The following is a 17484-nucleotide window of genomic DNA, read 5'->3' on the forward strand; positions in this document are numbered from 1 at the left end:
GGTATTGAACAGGGTAGAGTTGGCTGAATTGTTTTAAAGAATCATTTTAAGAGACGGGTTTCCTAGACCAGGTGTGGTGTTTCCTGAAACCAGATCATGTTAAAAAAAAAAACCTTAAAGAAGGAAATGTGTGTCCACGTGTTATTCCCTTAACATCAGAAGCAATAACTCAGGCGCCCACCCCACCACCTCCCTGTCCCCACCGGCCGCCAGCCCCGGCTGCGCATCCCAGTGGGACGGAGGACATTGTCCACAGGACTCCTCTCCATGGGCAGGACCCATCCGTCTCTGACCAAGTCAGGATTTAATCATCTACCCAAAGCAATGAGCTTTCAAACCCCTCCCAGTACCAAAGTACAGCATAAAAACACCACTGCTGTGGGCAAAAATCTAGAAAAGGCTCAGAAGGAGAAACCGCATGACCACGCCAGGAGGGAAGGGGTGTTCCCAGGTCACGACCACAGCTGGCTGGGATTGAAGAGTGCCCGGGAGAAGCAGAGACCCCAGGTGTCACCCAGAAGGACCCTGTGGTGCTGTCCAGGGGCAGACCCCGCCCCAGGTCCTCTGCTGCAGCTCCTCTCTGAAGGACCCAGCTCATAGGATCTCAGACCTAGGTCCTGAGTTTCTCAGATGCCAAAAACCACCGCCAAAGGGAAGACATTAACTGCTTGATGATGGATAGCACGTGGCCCCAGACCTTCTGGCACCTGGGGGTTGACAGTTCTGACCACCCTGTTCCCTCCATGCCAACCCATTAGAGAACTGTGCATAGGTGATCACCTACCCTGCGACCCACCCCACACCCAGCCCGGCCCTTAATGTGCTTTGCTGAAACCCTTCGGGGAGTTTGGGTTTTCTTGGGCATGAGCCACCCCGTTCTCCTTGCTCAGCCCCCCAGTAAACCTTCCCCTGCTCTAACCTCTGATGTTTCAGTTTGGCTTCACTGAGCATCAGGCACATGAACTTGCCTTCGGTAATGATTGGCTAAGCCAGTTTAGGAGTCTGTGCCCAAGGGAGGGCAACCCGGCGGGGGCCGCCCCTTCCTGGGCCCCAGCAGCGGCCGGAGCTCACTCCACTCCGGGACCCTGGGCGTACTCTCCCCGACAGGCCCGGCCACCCCGGCACGAAGCTATTTGGAGACAAGAGCCGTCCAGAGCTGCATCCACACTCGGCGTCGCTGGGGGTAAGCGGCTCCGGCTTGCGCGGGCTGGGAATCCTCTGCCTCCATCTGCGCTCGCTCTCTGAGGGGTCAGCTGCTCTGGGTCTGTTCTCTGGGCCCGTCTGTCCGGAGGCCTCCGTCTGGGAGTGGAGGGGGGAGTCTTAGGCGCCACCTCCTCTGGTTGTCTGTCTGTGCGACGGCAGCTTGTTTGTTGTTTGTGTTCTCATGTGCATCACTGCGGGGTGAGCCGCTCCGGCTCGTGCAGGATGGAGGATTTTACCCGCCCCACCTGAGCTTGTGCCCACCCTGAAAGAGAGTCATTCTGGCCTCACTGGGAGCCACTCTGGGTCCGTTCTCTTTCGGGAGCCAGGCCACGCTGCAGGCCTCCGTCTGGGACTGGAAGTGGAAGCTTGGGGCTCCACCTCGTCTAATGTTCTGCTTGTGGGACCGTGTTTGGGGGGGGGGTGTGTGCATCAGCGCTTGCAGCGGCCGGCTGAGACGCCTGTAGTTGGCAGAGCGGTGGGCGGGACTTCTCCATTCTAGCCTTGGTCCTTCATTCAGCTTCAGCTCTGATGGGGCACTGGTTGGGGTTTCTCCCCTTATGGGCCGACGGGGCTTTGGTTAGGCACCTCCCTTTTGGGGCTGGGGAACTGTGACCCTGAGAGACCCTTCTGAATTGTTGTTTGGTTACTGTTTGATGGCATTGGCTGTGAATAATTGCGGACGATCAGAGCTGTGTTCCGTCTTACATGTAGTCCTCCTCAGTGTATCTTGCAAAACGGGGAGCTCTTCCACTTTGCTCCCATAAATGAAAGAAGATATTTTTACTGTGACACTGTGTGACCTCTGTGCTCCCTGAGATCTGGAGACCAGTGGCCCTAATGGCCCTGCTGTTATTTCAAAGTGGGGCTTTCGCAATTTGGCTTTTATCTTGGTGGGAGGGTGGGTGAGCGTCTCGGCCCCTGAGTCCAAATCCTGTTCTCGCTTCCTAGTTTTGCTGTAATGGGGGCGTCTGAATGTGAGTGAATGATGTATATATACATATATAATTGTCTATTGCTGTTATTTCTTTAAGCTGAAGTGGCTGTTTGGGAACTGGGGGAAAAAAATCCCTGAAAGTAGCCAAGATGATTGGGTTTTGTATAAACCTTTAGAGGAGGAGGTTGCACTTCCCTTCCTGTGCCTTTGAGTTGTAAATGAGCTACCTGAGCTCTCAAGGAGAAAAGTTTTTTAAAACTCAAGCAGAAAAACTGTGAGATCCTGGTTCTGTCTTTAGGTAAAAATTAACATGTAAAAGAGCTCTATTTTAATTGACTTAAAAGTAAGTACTTACAAACTAAATACTTCTAAGGGAAACTAGACAACAAATCTCAGGCTCACGTGATCTAGGAAATATGCAACGTGAAACTGATATCTGATATTAAAGCTAGCTTAAGCGTGTTGCTGTAATCCACACAGTCATGGCTTTTATTGTACCTGGGTTTACTGAGGGTCAGTAAATTCATGTTTCCACTGCAGAGTTTGTCAGGAAGAAAAAAATTCAATTAACTTGGTATAACAAAATTCTTACAAGTAAATTAAATGAGAGTTTTTGGGTGAACTCATTGGAAATAACTCTGTTTTAGGAATGTCTACTTAAAAATTATCTCTCCAGCTACTTGGTAACTTGAAAGTTCAGAGTTGTGCTAACTTGAGTTAAATGATGGAAGCATGTTGAGTAGCTGGGTCATTCCCACACAAAAAAAAGATCCTGAAACAGTACTTACTGAACGTCAGCTTCCCTTTACAGAGGAACTAAAGGTGTTTAGGACTGTTAGTAAATCTGGTGTCACACTGAGGTATTTCCTATAAAAAGCACATGTTTTCTAGAAGTTATTGTTGGTATGTCTGTTTGCCGGTCTGCAGCATGCTCGTGTGAAAGACAGCTCATGTTTGCTTACTTCTTTGTTTTGATTAGAAGTTAAAGTTTGTTAGAGTTGAGAATTCTAATTTATATATGTGTCGACTGAAATAAACACGCAGCCTAAAAGTTGAGAGTTGTTTTATTTGGCAGGAGGACGTGAGCCAGGATGACAGTCCCTCTGATCGCTCTGAGGAACTGCTCTGAAGAGGTAGGGGAGGAGCTGGGATATATAGGAGCTTTACAACAGAGACTAGGTAGCTGGAACAATGAAAGATTACTTGTTATCTAAAGAAAACCAGGCATCTCAAGTTCAAGAATGTAGTGCTTTTCTATGTATGGGAGGAAGCAAACATTTGGGCTCACTGAATTCATTCCTTTGACAAGCATTTAGCTATCTAGGGCCATTATTTTGTCCTTTATTTATTCTGATTCCGCTCAGAGTGCACCACTGTGAGTGGCTGCAGGAGCCGGGCTGCAGGCTTGTCTTCACTGGGCAGGGGGCAGATGCTGATGACTTGGTTTCAGCATTCTCTGTTTACTGATATGGTTGCAGTATTTTTGTTCACATATGTTATTAAAGCTACTAAAAATACTAAAGGAAACATTTCAGTATACAACGGGAAAGAAGGTTATATGTTTTGAGTTTAAAAAAAGTTTTGTCCTAAAGTTGATTGTGTCTAGATGGGAAATAGTAAAGGACAAACTAATATGGGTACAGAAAGTTGTGGGAAGTCTGTGGGGAGGGAGCCCTAAGAAGGGGGTCTTGTGCACGGTCGGGCTGAGATTAGATTACAATAAAGTAGGTAAATGGATTTCGTTAGTAAAATCCTGGTTCAGGACTAGAATGGAAAACAGACACTTGTGATAACAGATTGTGTGAACCTTTTTGATGTGGTTGACAAACTTCCTATCAAATTCTAATCAAAGTGCCTTTGACTTCAGCTGACTTTGGGATGTTTCAGAGGACCCCTGAGTCATCTCAGAGGAAAATATTAAACTGACTGGGGTTGGCTGGGTTGTTAACTTACACGGCATTGTCAAATGAGTGAGAAGCCTCCTCTGACTGTATGGTACGGATAAATGTCGTTAATATAGACTTTCTGGAAATTACAAGTGTTCTGAAATTTAGACATGCCCTGGCAGAATGTGATCTGTCATAATTCTAGTTGTTCTAGGTATAATTCTAGTTCTGGTCTGGCTATCTTAAAATGCTGTCTGCCACAGCAGTGTGAGAAGGTTCCTTGTTAGAAACGTTGTAACCAGATCTTTAACCTTGCCTTTTTAAGTCTTCTGCCATTCGTACAGTTAAGCTGACGCTTTGTAAAACTGCCTCATCTTCAGTAAGATTCGTAAAAAGGACTCTCTGACAAGTACACATTTCTTTTAAATCATACTGCCGAGCTGGATAGGATATTTAAAATGTCTAATGAAAACTCTGATTTTGTAAAACTGTTAGTAAAAAGGATTAATTACATAGGACTGAGTAAACAGCTGAGTGTGGTTATAATTTTTTGATTTTGTCTGGAATATGACTGGCTTTTAATCTGCATTTTTGCATTGAGTTGTTTATCAGATGTTTGTCTCCCTATCATCATTGAAAGTTATTGTTTTACTTCCAACCACACTGTTGCGGACACTGTTGTCAACACTGTTGAGGACAGAAGAACTCTCTGATGGAGTCGTCACAGAGCATCACTACTCATGATGTGCAACAACGCTTGCTCTGGGTCTGTTGCTAAAAGCACATGCCTGAAGCTTGTGTCACAACTGTGTGTAGGTGATAAAGTGCACGGCCTACGAAGTGTCTCCCCATTAATACACCTCTGAGCCTGTTCACCACAGCTGATAAGTTTCCCCCAACGTGGAAAATGAGGCAAATGTAAATAAAGGAGGCCTGGCGCCGAGGGCCATGATCGCAACCTGGGGCAGGAGCCACCACCCCAGCATCGAGGGATGAATATTTTGATCATCAATGCTTTATACTGAAAGATTTGAAATCAAAAGGGGAAATGGTGGGAAAAGCTGCACATACTGAGGTATCAGCTTATACACAGTTTAACTTCAACTTTCCTGACCAGAGCAGCCTGTTTTATGGCCTTTTGGTCATGCATTGTCCATCTGCTTTGGTCTTGAGGAGGGGAATGCATTTGAAAGTCAAAGGGAGCAGCTGTGGTTCAGACATCCAGGGTAAACCTTGGTGGCCGTGGTGGACATGATTTCAGGCACATATGTGTATTGTTGAGAACTCGAATTTTCTGAGTTGCGTCATACTTGGGGTGGCACCAGCCCTTCTCAGAGCAGTGTCTGCTGGCAGAGGGCAGCTGCAACCTTATGACCTCAAGGTCTCCTCTTGTAACTACTAAATTTTTAGACAATAAAATCATTTTAGATTAGATGTTAGTAGAAAAAAGGAGATGTGTAATGGTCAGTAGCTCCTGTTAACACCACATCAGAAGTTAAAACCTTCTCAGATAAAAGCAGACAGCTGGCTGCCTGGCTGTGAGTCTCCCCTGAAGTGCCAGGTCCAGGCTGGTTTCAGGCTTAGTCTCCTGAATTCCTTTGGAAGTAGGGAATGAGATCTATTTTATCTATTAAAGTTCTGGTTGTCACTCCAGCTACTTCTAGTTGGGTCTGTTGGCACCAAAAGTGGAGACTGAAGGACTGGGGTCTTAACCCTACAGGACTCAGATCCAGGACTTGAAACGTGGAAATATTTTCAGGTTGGTGTCCATCCCCAAACTGAGAAAGGACTGCACCCCATTTCAGCAGGAAGTAGCTGGAGTGGTCATTGCCCCATTCCCTGAAAGATTTGGGGAGGAGGAAACAGGACTGGAGACTGAAACCAACCCCCAAAACCGGGTTCCTTGGCTGAGTTGGTGGTTAACGTCTCTGACCGAAACATCATTCCCTTCCGCGTCCATCACGTGTTCTCCACATTGAGCAGATCAAAGAAGAGGGGGGAATTGTAACCAAGGGGACCCTGTGGGGCCATCCAGGGTCGGGCCCCTCCCCGTGTCCTCTGCTGCAGCTCGTCTCTGAAGGCCCCAGGTAATAGTATGTCACGTATATTTCCTGAGAGTTTCAGATGCTCAAAACCACCACCAAAGGGAAGAAATGAACTCGATGATGGCCAGCATGAGGCCCCCAGACCTGGTGCCTGGTGCCTGGGGGTTGATGGTGTTGACTGCCCTGTTCCCTCAACATCAGCCAGTCAGAGAATTGTGCACAGCTGGTCACCTGCCCTGCAACACACCGCCCCCTCCCTCACCTGGCCTTTAGATGGGCTTTGCTGAAACCCTTAGGGGGGCTCAGGGGTTTTCTTGGGAAAGAGCCAGCCCGTCCTCCTTGCTCAGCCCCCCAGTAAAGCTTTCTCTGCTCCAAACTCCAACCTCTCAGTCTGTTTGGCCTCAGGGTATGGCGGGCACGTGAACTTGCCTTCAGTAGCACAGAGGGTGTGATTGTTACCATTTGGTCCTTAAGGTGAACCTGGGGCAAAGTCCAGATGGAGGAGAAGGCTCTCCTGCAGCTGTTCTGGGGACCTGCCACCCGAAGCTCGCATCCCAGGGCTGAATGCAGCAGAGAGAGGCCCATGAAGAAACAATTCTGGGGGAGCTCAACGCAGGACAGTTGCTTCCTGGGTCCTCAGACCCTGCACTCACACCCAGAGTGGGCTCAGCATTGCCGCCAATTCAAACCAAGAAGAAACTGATTTTTTTTGGGGGGGGGGGAGACTAAAATCCTGAAAAATGGTGGGACCAGGATTGGAATACAGACCAGTTCGCTTGCTGCATAGCGATGCTTTATTGACTGCATCCCATTCGTGGGCTCACTCACTGGCGTCTTATTGTGTTGCTGTGGTTCTGAGTCAGGATGGCGGCTTCCTTGGGAGGGTTGCTGGGCTGACTCAGACAGGGTCTCGGGCCCCCTGTGGGGAGACCAGGCGGTACTTCTGCTGATGCCCTACACCTGACGTGGAGGACGAGGAGACGTGCGTTTTAATAACTGTATTTCCCATTCACCGTGTTCTTAAACACAGTCTCAGGTCATGGCCGTCTGCCCACAACAGCCTGAGGCCCTTTACTATGACCTCCAGGCAGAGTCCTCAAAGAGACACCGCTCTGGGGCAAAGCTTCTTCCTCTTTGCACCTCAAACCCTGCCCCTGCCACTCCCACGGCTCCCCGCGCGTCGGCTCACACACCACTGGTGCTCCATAAATATTTATTGGAGTCAATCTGCTGTAACCTTCTTCATGCTAGCGCTTTGACGATGCTAAACGTCTAAGCCAGTCGACTTGAGAATAACAAAACTGTTTTCCTAAGGAAGACACATACTTCCAAATGACACTTGTGAGCCTTCTCTGATTACAAAGGTAATACATATTCATGGTAGAAATTTGGAAAATTCAGAAAAGCATAAATAAAAAGTAAAATAATGAATCCTCCCATCGCCTACAAAAGAGCCCCAGCAAACATTTCGATGCTTGTTCTGCTTTCTGGCCTCTGTTCACATCTATTACAAAACTGGGATGGTGGGATAACTATTTTTAATCTTTTTAACATAACTTACGAGCTTTATCATGCGTGGCCTTAAATATTCTCCAAGAACATGATTTCTAATGGTTGCAATGTGTTCTACCATATGGATGTCCCGGCATTCTGTAATTTAACCAATTTCCTTTGTTGGGTATTTTGGTTGTTTTTAATTTTCCACTATTATAAATAAAGCGTCAGTGAACATCCTAGCACATAAATCTTTGCACCCATTTTAATTATTTCCATATGTGAAATTCCTAGAAGTGGGGTTGCCCAAAGACTGAAAAGCAAGAGTATTTTGAAGATGAAAAATGACACTCAGGCCAGAGTGTAACTTCATCCTAGGGAGAGGAGGACCAGGTAACAGTCTCTTGGCCTCAAAGCACAACGCTGACTGTTGCAGTTTGTGGATCTGCCATCTTCCCGCCTGCGGGAAGACCTGCTTCTATTGAGATCTGGTGCCACGTAGTGAAAGGAGGCTGGGCTCTGAAGCCAGCAGGCCAGTGTTCTGACCCTGACCCTGACCTTGGCTAATGCACTGAGGACTGCTTTCGACAAAGACACAGTGAAGATAAGAGAAGGAAGTGTCCGGGAATGCCAGGTAGCCGCCCAGCACTCTCCACTCCTCCTTATTGTCAGAACCTTGTCTTTCATTTGGGGAAGCACCATCCCTAGTGAATTTATGACAAACTCACTTTCTCTTGGCAGCTAGGGGTGGCCTGAGGTGTTAGAACTTGACCGTAAGATGTAAGGGAATTGATGTGGGACTCCTGGGAAGACTTTTTTCCCCAGCTTTATCAAGATATACCTGCCATACAACATTATAAAAGTTTAAGGTGTACAGCATCATGACGTGACACACATACTGCGAAATGATCACCCCAGTGAGATCTGTTAACTCATCCATCACCTCGTATACTTATCTTTTTTTTGTATGTGTGGTGAGAACATTTAAGATCTACTCCCTTAGAAACTTTCAGGCACACAATGTTATTAACTATAGTCACCATCTGTATATTCGTTTCCCAGGACTTACTCATCTGACACGTGAAGCTTGTACTTTTAATTAACATCCATTTCCCCCCACCTTCCACCCCCACCCCGGGCGCTTTGGTGCAACCACCAGTCTGTTCTGTTTCTATGAGTTTTTGTTTTTAGGGTCCACACATAAGTGAGCTCATATGGTGTTTGTCTTTCTCTGCCTGACTTACTTCTGACTTAGCCTAATGCCCTCAGGGTCCATCCAGGTTGTTGCAAATAGCAGGGTTTCCTTCTTCTTTATGACTTAATAATATTCCTGCATGTGTGTGTGGCATTTATATAATATCTGTATAATGTGTAATATAAAAATATAATATAAATGTCATTTTCTTTATCCATTACCCATGGATATACTCTTAAGTTGTTCCCATGCCTTGCCTGTTGTGAATGCTGGGAGTGTGGATTTTTTTTAATCAAGGTATAATTGACAAGCAATATTCTATCAGTTTCAGGTGTGCAGCATAATGATTCAGTGTTTGTACGCACTGTGAAATGATCTCCACAGTAAGTCTAGTTAACGTCCGTCGCCACATATAGGTGCAGAATCTTTTTCTTGTGATAAGAACTTATAAGAGTTACCTTCTTAGTAACTTTCAAATATGCAATACAGTATTATTAACCATAATTGCCGTGCTGGAAAGGATATCTTTAAGACTCACTTATTTCATTAGTGGAAGTTTGTACCTTTTGATTCCCTTCACCCATTTTGCCCCCACCCCCACCCCAGATACCTCTTTGAAATAGTCATTTTAGTTCCTTCAGCCACATATCCAGAAGGGGGATTGCTGAATCATGTGGTAGTTCTATTTTTATTTTTTGGAGGAATCTCCATACTGTTTTCCATAGTGTCTGGACCAACTTACATTCAGGGAAGACTTCTTAAAAGCAGGAGTAGTTGAAGAAAAAAACTCTTTCACGTTCCCTCCTTCCTGATGCTTGGAACTCAGATGTGATGGCTGGAGTTCCAGCAGTCATCTTGGGATCTCAAGAATGAAGCCACACTCTAGTATTGGAAATGAACTGCTGGTGCCTGAGTCCCTTGTGATACCACAGAGCTGCCACATCTGCCCTGGACTGACTCACTCACACTGCTTGAACTGAGACAAGAAGCACTTCTTGGCTAAGCTAGCCTTGTTTTGAATTTTCTCTTATAGGCAGCCCAGCCTAATCCTACTTGATGAGAACACCTCTCTTGAATAGTCATCGTGAGGGTGAAATAGTGTGTTAACATGTCTGGCATCTCGCAGGCTCTCAGGAAAGGTTCAGTCTGTTCTAGCTGCAACCAGCTTTTATTCCCAGTACATGCTAACCTCCTGCTGACCTTCACTCCTTTTCCCCTTTTCCTCCCAGTATGAAACCACAAGAGGACCTCCTCCTCTCACTTCCGGTGGAGAATTTCTTCCTGGTAATCTGAGCCGTCTATCTTCTGACATAAATTTCCCCTCCTTGCACCATTTTCTGCTTCCATCCTTGAAACCTAGGTTTCTACTGATTTACTGGGATTTCTGGACCCATGTGCCCCTCTTAGGGATGCAGAACCAATCTTGATTTTCCAACAATTAACCCAGAAATTTACTTTCCATTTCTCGTCAAGGCATAATCATTAATCACTCAAATAGCTCCCAATAGCTATGACACACTCAGACATTCTTGTGCCTAAAGTTCTAATTTACAGAGTGAATAACCTCACAGATCAGATCTGGCAAATTCCCTGGTCCAGAGAGAGTCAGAAAACTTTATTCTCAATTTGGAAAACAGAAAAATACCTAATTGCCCGTCTGAAGTACTGAGGACCCCTCTACCTATCACTCGACTACATTCTCTTGGTGGACTGGGAGTCTGAGACTATGACCGGGGCAGCGCCTACTTCTTGAATGGTTGGAATGAAATTCAGGTAATCAGTCAACATGGCGATTTGATCAAATTGGATCAGTTGTTCAATTAAAAAGCAAAACAACTGTTTGAATTCAAAATTCAATTTTTCCTGCAAATGTATATGCAATGAAAAGGGGGATAAATTGTATTCACCATAGCATTTGTTTTAATACTGAAAAATTGGAAACAACTTAAATGTAGCAAGAGATGCATGAGTTGTGTTACAACCATAGACAGAACCATCAGTTATAAAGTTTTGTTTATAAAGTGGACAGTAGCAAGGAAAGCATTTGTAATCATGGGAAAACAAAATAGACAGGTGACAGAAGCAGCGTGAGCATTCAGTGTCGATTTCTGTGTGTGGTGTGAGACAGGGTCAGTCTTGATCCTCCCAGTCCTGGAAACCCTCTCTTCTCATGGCCTTCAACGCCAGCCGCCCTCCAGTTCTCATCCGATCTCACTTCAAATTCCTTCTGTTTCTAAAAAAAAAGTGTTGCTTCCTTTTCTGCAGGTCTCCATTGTAATTATTGATTCAATTTTGACTCCCTCACTTGATTGCAAGTTTGACAACGGAAACTTCCTCTGACTTTATGTTCACCAAAGCCTCTGACACAGCCTGGAACTCTGGGCATTAATCCATGTTTACATCAAAACTAAGATGGCATCAGAAAAAGGCCTGAAAGTAAACTATAGAATGTGTTTACGTGTGTGTCTTTGTGTGTGTGTGTGGGGGGGGGTTGTACACACAGATATATAGAGAGAGATAGGTAGATTTTGCCTTTTTCCTATTTGTATTTTTTACAGTAAAGATACATGGAAATAATAGGAAAATATCTGTATTTAAGGAAAAGAGGAAAAATTTTGACAAGGGGTATAAGTCACTGCACTGACAACCTCACTGAACTGTGAGATCACATGACAGCATGCAATTGAAAGCAACTTTTATTAAAAGTGCTGTACAAATGCAGAGCAAAGCTCTACACAGACCTCAGCGGACAATGCCCTCGTCAGCATCTCATAAACTGAGTTCCTCCAGGAAAGGTCCCGTTTCATGTGTGTCTCCAGCACCCGCACAATGCCTGGCATACAGCACATCTGAATTCTTTTGTGTATCAAATGAACACATCTTGAGCTGCTCCCCTGGGCCAGACCACGCATGGCACCCGAGGACACAGAAAACACCTGCCATCAGGTCCTCTGGTGCAGCTGAAACAGGGAAGAGGTTTGGAATAGGTTTATGTGGCACAAAATCAAATCTGCTTGTGCTATTGACATGTTGTCGTTTCAAAAATTCACTTATGATGACAATAGAATATATTTCAATTTTAAAGAAAGGTGGAGAAAAACTAAGGAAACATTAGCCAAACCAAAGCCTCTTCGGTGGCTGGAGGGTCTCTACTCCTAAGAGAACTGCCCAGGAGTCCGCCAGGAGCCCAATGATGAGTGAGACTGGCTCCGGCCCTGGGAAAGGACAGAGGCTAGTTGAGAGGGGGGTAGACAGACACAGATACTTCTGACCAAAGGCAGGCTGCGAGGAACGTTGGAAGCAGGGCTTGAACAAAGTGCAGAGAGAGTTCGGGGTAGGGCAGGGTTACAAGGAGCACATCTTGTTATCTTGGAGACGCTCTGCTCACACCTGCCCGTCTGGCCACCTAGGCTGGGACAGCTTTGCAAAGAGATCGGAGAGTCTGTGTGCCCACCTCCCGGCCCACACCGCTGGGAAGACAGTGACTCTGGGAGTCATCCCTGAATGCTCCTGTGGATGTGCTGGATGGGCTTTGAGTGTAGTGGGTTTTCCTTTTCTTCTAGAACAGGTTAGACCAGCACCACTGGGCAGGAGGGGATCCTGGGGACCAACTAGTCCAGCCTCCCAGTTGGCGCTTCATTATTTGTTCAGTTCTTTGGTTCTTCCATCCGTGAGCCTGTGTCCACATTCAAGGACCAGCGTCTTTCGACTCCACCCTCCAGGAGACCCTTGGATTTTTGAAGTTACCCACATTTCAAGGAAAAGCAGGAGGAACGAACATTCAATTAAATATAACTTAGACATTCTGTTTTATCAAAGCAGGTTGATCATAAATCAGAGGGATAGATGCCGTCCAAATCACATACACGAGACGGGAACTTGGCAACGGCCCCGTCTTGGCACGCTGTCGTCCCAGGTCTACGCGAGGTCGGATGGTAATTCATTTCCTGAAATGACATAATCCTGCCGTCTGTAACCAAATGGTTATTTATCTTCAAGTACAGAAGCATGTCACTTCAGCTAAACTTGACATTTGGAAATCCAAGTTTACGCACGGGTGACTTGTGGCCGTACCATAGGACCAGCTCCCTTACAGAGGGACACTCTCTAAAATAGGATTCCATTCATGAAAAATAAAAATCCTTTTTCACCACCTTTCCTGGAGCAGAGCACGTCCACGGAGCCGAATATGCCTCCACCAAAAAACCCTTCCCACTGCGGTCAGCAGATCATGTTTGTGCCAAGGCAGGTTCCAAAAATCCGCGTGGTAAAAGGCTTTGCTCTGCCAAGCCAGATTGCTGGAGGTCAATTAAAACTTCCTTTCAAATGACTGTAATTAATAACAGATTTTTTTTCCTGTTATTGACCCAGGCATCAATGCAGCCTTGAAAAATAGCCAAAACAGATTTCTGTGATGCCCACAGAGTTTTCCTCCATGGCATCGACATAAGCCTAACTCCAGATTTCTGGCCAAGTTTGTTCCAGCAAAGCGGGCCCACGCACACGTGTAAAATAAACTTGGAGACTGTTCAGCAAGCTGCTGGGGGTGGCACCTACTAAGTGACCATCTCTCCCCTCCACGAGCCGAAGTGTGATCATTTCTCTGTTCACCTCATTTGTATTATCTAGTGAAAAATGCACAACCTTGGGTGACATTTGAAGCTATGAATGTGTTAGGCTTTTTCAATGAGAAGCCAGACCCAGGACGGGTGTCTTCACTGAGCTCACATTACACGACGTTACATAACGATAAAGGATGCAGGACGGTGCACACACTATTTGAGTATGTTGAGGAAACGCTTTATCTGTGTATAAAAGTCCATGCATTTATTTAACAAACATTTAGCAAACACTAAGATGACAAGGTAAGAAGAACCTTACCCTTTGGGTAGAGAGGAACTCGAGGTAGAAGGGAGGACTGGACTCGACACTCTCTGGGAGAAACGGGTGGACCCTCCGGAGAGAGGCTGACTCTGGGGCCAGAGGATGGATAGACTCTGTGCACATTTAATGTAAAATGTTAGGAGATCATCTCCCCGGGTGACTCAGTAAACGCCATGCCTCTCTTATCCAAACGTGAGAGCTTTCAAACGATGGTATCCTTAGCAGAGATACAAAATCTGTTGTTTTTCTCCTAAGATTGAAAGTATGTTCGGAAGAACCTGGGTGACGAGTTACCCTGAAAGCTCCTTTTTCCCCACAACAAGGAGGTCTTGCTTCGTGCAGACACCTGGCACCAGACGGCCCCTCCCGCCCTCCGCAGAGCGCTCGCCTTTCCACCGTCAGTTTTATGCTGCAGGTGAGCTGATGGGACGTACTTTCCCCTTTTCTCTTTTGAGGAAGAGAGTGACAGCTGGCCCCAGCACAAGGCAGTGCCATCTGTATGCATTAGACTAAGCCAATTTAATTTTTAGGATAATAGTACTTTCCAAGCCTTCAAAGCTGAAGTCAGAGAAAGGGGTGGGGTGAGACCAACATAGGCGCACTTGGATTCTGGAAGTGATTTTCTGCCTTATGTAAACTATTAAGATAATGGAAACCACCAATATCACTGCATTCAGTCCGTAAGACCCTGCTTTGTAGCTGTATCTGAGTGTATATGACAGCACAGTGAAGGCCGAAGAGTAAGGTGGGATGCTGAAGACACACACTCCGCGGCGGGCTGGGCTTCTGGGCAGGGGGTTTGAACATCATGACGTCTCGGGGAATCAGGAACAGCCAGCAAATCCAACGAGCTGTCAACGTGGGACACTGTTCTGTGTCCCCTTCGGAAAGGCACAGGCAGGATCAATCAAATTGGGCTTTAATTAGGACATGAGTCAATCAGGAGACCAAATTCCAAGTCTAGCAGGTCCAAAACTAACCCCACCCCCCCAACACGCACAAAAGAAAGCTCAGTCAGACATTGTCTTCCGGGCCTCCTCTCACATGGAAGCATCTGCCTAATTAGAAAAGGACATCATTCATCCAAGACGAAGCAGGAGCCCCGTCCACAGAGGAGGGTGCGTGCAAAACGCGGGGAGGGGGGAACGTCTACAACTCCCAAGAACACGGAGTCACACAGCCTTCGATGAAATTCTCACTGCCTCCCGCTTGCAGGGCCGCTGGAAGGGAGCTGTCCTTATCTTTAAACGAGCAAATGCTCCTCCCAGCTGAGCAAGGGGTGTGTGATTTGGGGGAACCGAAGGCACGCTTGGCTTCTTTTTCCTGTGTCAATCATACTTTCCAAATTCATTTGTCTTGAATTGGTCCAGCCTAAAATTTAATTGGCTTCCTAGGAGGTAAAAGTAGGTCTTAGAACAGTGGTACTGAATTTTTCAAATGCAAAACAGAAAAATTAAGTGAGGCAGGCTCGTGTATTCAAGTGTGCTGGCTCTAGTCCACGGTCTCCCCGACGTGTGTGTGGTTGGAGCCCGGCTACACACCTTTCCTTTGAAGGTGCCCAGAGAATTATCACACCCGTGACCATATTAGGCAGCTTGTCATCCGGCCTGGAGGAAGGAAGATTACCGACATTACAACTCTGAGTTTTAAGATCAGGAAAGCCAGCTCGTGTAGTCGCACATTTAGCATGAGTCCCTCACCGAAGAACATCTATTAAGAACCCGCCAGCACACGCGGCTGGACTGAGGGCTGAGCAGAGCTCACCTCTGTCTGAGGAGGCTGAAATGTCTACCTGCACAGAATGTACCCTGAAAGACGATCATTTGTTCACAAAATGCAGTTTTCATGTGCAGACTAAATTTTTAATGAGATATTTTACTTTTCTCTACCAAAAGGTCATTCCTAGAATATTCTGAAGAGGCAAACAGACAGGTAGCATTCAGACCCATTCATTTTTTTTTTCTCAGTTCAACTTGCATTTTTATATTAAGGTTGTCGTGCTTTCTGCTAATAAACTGGCTCTGTGTGCAGGAATGCCTCTAGTTACCCGTGATGGGTTGGTGGAATTGCTCAAGCTTCTTCATCTTCAAAGATCTTTCCTCATCTGAGAGCAAAACCCCAACCTAGAGATGGGTCCCCCACACCGTGAAAGGTCAGGGGAATGACTCAATCTGCAAACCAAAGGAAAATGGTAAAAATGGCCCAGCCAGGAGCATTCCTCCTGTCTCTTTCCCAATGTCCTTTATAAGATGCAGCCCGGGCCCTCGAGATACTTGGAAGGGAAAATATCCTGTGTCCAATGTCTCTGTGGGAAATGATTATAGGGCAAGAGATCACCCACCCTCGTAGGAACTCGCTGAGGCAGAGACTGGGTTCTCCAAAGAGGAGCTGGAAAATTGTTCCTCCATCTTTGCTCCTGACCCCACGCCTTTCTCCTTCCAAGTACCTCCCTTTGTTTGACCTCTAAAACTGACCTCAAATACCCTCTCGCTGTGTGGTCTAAACTCCCCTCTCCATTAACTTAGAATGTGATACAGCCGTTCTGTCCGCCCATCTTTACCTTTTCCAAGATATGCCTCAAGGGAATTCCTCCCCTCTTTCACTGCCAAGAGTTCCATTTGCAACTTGGACAGAAATGCCGCAATGCCTGTGTTCTCCCCACTCTCTGCTCTGTGTTGTTTGGAGTGCACACACACTGAACTGAAGAGCACTGAGCGGTCGGTCGGGAGAGCCAGTCGCAGCCATGCTCTGCCTGCAGCTGACTGCCCTGCCCTCTGGGGCTGGCCATCTCTCTGGAGATGACCTTCTCCTTGGAGACGGCCAGACAGGACAGGCGGGGGCATCCCACAGGCACCAGGACCCAGCTTTGGGTCACAAATGGACCTGCCCAACAGCATCAGTAAATAGCTTGCCAGACTGGTCTGGGGACTTGGGCTGGACCTGCAGGCAACGGTCAGTGGGTATCGATAGGAGAGTGGATCAAAGGGAAGGAGACACAGCATGACAGGAAATCGTGCAGATCTTAAGAGAGCACCTGATCTATTTCCACGGCGTCCATGCTGCCAACATCTATCCTGAGCGAGTGTTGCGTAAGACAGAAAATGCCTAATTAAATACAGATTAATCCACCCCTTGTCTCTCCACTCTGCCTCCTCCTCCCCTTCCCCCACCTCCAGGCATCCCAGCACTGTTGCTGATGGTTCTAGAACCTTCTCCCCACCAGTCTACCCTTGCTCCTTCAGCAACTCATCCCCCTCACCAACCGCGGGGGCTGTTAGAGACAGCTAACAGGCACAGTCCTGTTCATCTGCTGAATGCACAAGGAATGTCCTAAAGACACTTTCTTCCACTAAGATGCTCTGGCTGGACCACACTAGCCGATGCCATCATCCTGCTCACAGAAAGCAGGGGCGCGTGGCCCGAGGGATGCGAGGGCCTGACCTGCTACTGCCTGATGCGCAGCTAGGCGGGGCTCATCGTGGTAGTGGGGAACGGCACCCCCATTCCTACCTGCATGCACAGTGCACCTGCTCAGACAGCTTCAACCTGATGTCCACGTGCGGTAGCCTTCACCCCCAGGACCACGTCCTGCCCCTGCACAGGCAGGTCCTGGTGATCCTGTCCCAGCTAGAGGGCAGCACCGGCTTCTCCATCACCCACCTCCTGGCACCTCAGCAACTAGGCAGCCTCCAGGGGCAGCCACAGCCCCCCAGTCATGCCCAAGTTCGCTGGCCTTCATGGGCCCCGGCCTCTGTGACTGCCCCACGCCTACCCGCCTACCCCTACATGCTCTTTATGAGGGAGACCCCAACACAGGACGCTTGAACCAGAATCTCAGGACCT

General features: G+C 47.1%; 1 long non-coding RNA gene across 2 annotated transcripts in view; it reads left to right on the top strand.

Annotated features, from left to right (window-relative positions):
- Positions 1-280: 280 nt before the first annotated feature.
- Positions 281-17484, top strand: part of LOC123618168 (uncharacterized) — a 76618-nt gene continuing 59414 nt past the window's right edge. Inside the window, exon 1 of one of the 2 annotated variants that reach the window (XR_012504144.1) lies at positions 281-1183. This is a non-coding gene — a long non-coding RNA (uncharacterized LOC123618168). The remainder of the gene's footprint in view (positions 1184-17484) is intronic. The other variant, XR_006726572.2, reaches the window with a different exon arrangement.

This window comes from Camelus bactrianus, chromosome 35 (genome assembly GCF_048773025.1).
Source record: "Camelus bactrianus isolate YW-2024 breed Bactrian camel chromosome 35, ASM4877302v1, whole genome shotgun sequence".
Lineage (NCBI taxonomy): Eukaryota > Metazoa > Chordata > Mammalia > Artiodactyla > Camelidae > Camelus > Camelus bactrianus.